Source organism: Salvelinus sp. IW2-2015, linkage group LG6.2 (assembly GCF_002910315.2).
Source record: "Salvelinus sp. IW2-2015 linkage group LG6.2, ASM291031v2, whole genome shotgun sequence".
Classification (NCBI taxonomy): Eukaryota; Metazoa; Chordata; class Actinopteri; order Salmoniformes; family Salmonidae; genus Salvelinus; species Salvelinus sp. IW2-2015.
The window spans coordinates 14,679,729-14,683,667 of record NC_036846.1 but is presented as its reverse complement, the minus strand read 5'-3'; the positions used below and the strand labels follow the sequence as shown (position 1 = coordinate 14,683,667).

Here is a 3,939-nt window from a genome sequence, read left to right as displayed (position 1 = left end):
AGTGTTGCTTCCTAAGTGGACAGTTTGATTTCACAGAAGTGTGATTGACTTGGAGTTACATTGTGTTGTTTAAGTGTTCCCTTTATTTTTTTGAGCAGTGTATATTTTCCTGGTGACCTCAACATTTACTGGTTAGCAACTAGATGCCCTCTTAAGAGGAAGCTTCTAAATGTGACTAATGCCTGTAATATGACCCAGGTTATCACTCAACCAACTTGAGTGCATTCCAATAATGTTGGATCTGTGACATCCACTTGTATTGATCATATCTTCACTAATGCTGCAGAGTTTTGCCCCAAAGCAATATCAGTTACCATTAGCTGTAGTGACCATAACATTGTGGCAATAACAAGGAAAGCCAAAGTGCCAAAGGTTGGGCCTAAAGTAATTCATAAGAGATCATACAAAATGTTTTCTTAGGAATCTTAAGGTGAAGATGTAAAACATTTATGCTGTTCTGATGTGTATGAGGAAGTAAATCTAGATGCATCACTGGAAGTATTTGTAAAATGATTCATGCCAATTGTTGACAAGCATGCACCTGTTAAGAAATTAACTGTGAGAACTATTAGAGCCCTCTGGGTTGATGATTATTCATGTTTATGGTTCAATGAAATGATGCAAAAGAGGTGGCAAACAAGTCAGGCTACTCAGCTGATTGGTTGACATACTGTAAATTTAGATATTTTGTTACTAAACTTAACAAAAAGAAGAAGAAACTATATTACCAAACCAAGACAAATTACATATAGCACAATGAAAAAATACTTTGGAATACCTTAAATGATATCATAGGCAGAAAACCCAATTCATCTCCATCGTTCATTTAAGTTGATGGGTCATTTATAACAAAACCTTTTGATATTGGCAATCATTTATGACTATTTCACTAGTAAAGTGGAAAAACTAAGAGGAGAAATGACAACATTGAATAGTGAACCATCATATTTTTGTATAAAATATCTAATAATTAAGGAGAAGGATTGCTGTTATGAATTTGGTCAAGTTAGTGTGGTAGAGGTGGTAAAACTATTGTTATCCATCAATAATGATAAGCCACCAGGTACAGACAACCTTGATGGGAAACTATTGAGAATGCCATCCCTATTTGCTATATCTTTAACCAAAGCCTAAAGGAGTGTGTGTGTCCACAGGCGTGGAAGGAAGCTAAAGTAATTCCACTGCCTAAAAATAGTAAAGATGATGCCGTAGCATCATCCATGTTGGTGCTGCATTTTGATAGTAGTAAAGAGTAGCTAGATAGCTAGTCCAATGGCTAGTATGGAACTCTAACCTCATCTGACTGAGTCCTACTATGAAACCACAGACGGCGTGGATGGCGAGACACCGTGATGACAATGTGCTGCCTGCTGCTCCCGGCTCTCCCCTTGACCACCTCCTCCCTCCGCTGACCTCTCAAGTTATGAACTTTCTCAACCTTCAGTCTCTTGACTGTCGATCAACTTTTTAATGTAATGAATAGCACTATATAAGTTGAATAGATTAGTATTATTATTACAGTTTTCCCCAAATGTTTACACACTAAAACTGGCCCATGAGGCACACTGACACAAACCTGTAGAATTTAGTAGAACCAGACACCAAATCTGCAGTACTACTGGCACATGTTTTGCTTTACACTCAGATTGCAATTCTATAACAAACACTTGGCAAAACACAACACACAATTCGCTACCTTTGGCACAACCTTCACAACTAAAATATATTGTGTGTAAATGAAAAGCAACACTGTTCAACAAGCTAAGATCAAATACCAATTGATCACTTTCTCTCTTCACATGTGCAAACACTAATTGCTTAAATGTTCACTTTGCAATCAGACGTTTGGTCTGGATAAAAAGGCCACCGGGGAGTACTCCTGTGTTTGGAGAACAAAGGAATGCAAACATGGCAGAGAGAGAGGTGGAGGTGGAGGTGGAAGGTGGAGGTTTAGACAAGAACAAGGAGAAGTAATCTCTGATGAAATTTGGACGGTGACTATGGTAGACCATTGTTGTCAACACATGGTTGACCATTGCAACGAGGCTGGGCAAAGAGTGCTGGCCCAACTGAGCGCGCTTCACCGTAGCGTCCATGGCACCGGACGTTCCAAAATGAGTTGCGATGTTCTGCCAGACATGTGGAACGTCTCTACTACTTTTACTACCTGACAGTAGTACAGACATCAGCTCAGTAAAGACTGTAGATATCCATACATACGTAAGGGGAAACAAAGTCAAGTATCATGTATACTGTATAAGATGAAATTGGGAAAATATAGCTGACTTGTTTTATTTGTTGTATACTGTATTCTGGTAGTGTTTATTTTGTATTTGTTGAAATTTTGTTTTTGTAGAACTGAAGACGGACCATTCACGTGGTGGTAGAACACGTCTATTTACAGATGAACAGAGGCTGCCATTGTGCAAATGTAGTTGAAAATTAATGCATAACACTGCGGGAAATCCAACAAGCAGATATTGAAACACTGAAACATCAGAGTGAGCTATCAACAATAGCTGTCATCCTTAAGAAACACCTCTTCGGGATGAAGCAAATCTTAACAGAGTCCCATTTGAAAGGGAATCCAAGAGTGAAGGATAAAACTTATGAATATGTGGCAAGTAGTCATTGTAGTGTATTACACTCCTGAGAACTTAGAGGACTCATTGCTGTTGCCAGTGAAACTTTTAACTATAACAGCAATTTACTGTATTTACTGTCATTTCAGAGAATCGTGGAGTTGGATGCCAAGTCCTGTCCCCAGGAACTCATAATTCATAAGTGAGGCTGGATTCAATTAAGCAATCAATTGTCAACGGCGCCTCTTGAGGTATTTCACGCCTGAACCGCAGAGAGCCTTTTAATTTCTCGATTTTGTTAGGTCAGGGTGTGATTTGGGTGGGCATTCTAATGTTTCTATATTTCTTTTTTTGGCGAGGTGGTTCCCAATCAGAGGCAGCTGTTATCGTTGTCTCTGATTGGGAATCATACTTAGGCAGCCTGTTTTGCCCACTAGTTGTGGGATGTTTGTCTTCGTTTAATGCATGTATAGCCGTTACGGAGTCTCACGTTCGTTTTTGTTGTTTTTTGTTTTGTTGGCGACATTATAAAAAATAAAGAAAAATGTACACTTACCACGATGCACATCCTTGGTCCGGGTCAATGTTTCAAGATGACGCTCGTGGACAGAACATCCACCACGCGGACAAGCCAGCGGTGGCCAGGAGGGGCAGACAGAGTGGGGGACATCATGGGACCTGTGAGGAGGTGTGGTCAGACCACGATAGCTGCCTTGTGGAAGCAGGCAGAGGCAAGCGAGGAAGGCGAAGCAGAGAGAAAAGGGGGACCAGCGTTCCACAAGGGTCCACGGCTGGCAAGGAAGACCGGGAAGCCAATCCAATTTTTTTTTGGGGGGGAGGGGGGGGGGGGCACACGGGCTAGGTTGGCGGAGCTAACCCCGTCGCTCACGTAGGGAGCGTGGTACTGGTCTGGCACCCGTGTTCTGCGGTGCAAGCCACCGTTTCATCCAGTGCGGTTCACAGCCCCGGATGCAACTCTGAGGCCAGCCTCCGCATGTATGTCGTGCATAAGGGGCATCCAGTCAGGACGGATGTGCCAGCACAGCGCTCCTGGTCTCCCGGTGCGCCTCTTCGCCCAGGGTATCCTGCGCCGGCTCTGCGCGCACGTGTCTCCGGTTGTGCCGTCACAGCCCGTGCGTCTGTGCCTCGCTCCGCAACGTGCCGGGCCATAAGTGGGCAATGCAGCCAGGGGCGAGTGGGTGCCAGCTTTTAAGCACCAGATCTCCAGTCTCCCCCACAGCCCGGTTGGACCCTGTGCTGCTCCACCGGACCAGGGCGCGCAATCCAGTGATGCTCCCTCAAGGACCTGGTGAAGTCGTCTTGAGACTCTGGGCGTCCGAACGAGAGGCCAGTCCGA

General features: G+C 43.7%; 1 protein-coding gene across 1 annotated transcript in view; it reads left to right on the top strand.

Moving 5' to 3' along the window:
* Window positions 1–3,939, top strand: part of LOC139027929 (protein eva-1 homolog C-like) — a 21,832-nt gene that overhangs the window by 9,183 nt on the left and 8,710 nt on the right. The gene's annotated exons all lie outside the window — the stretch shown is intronic.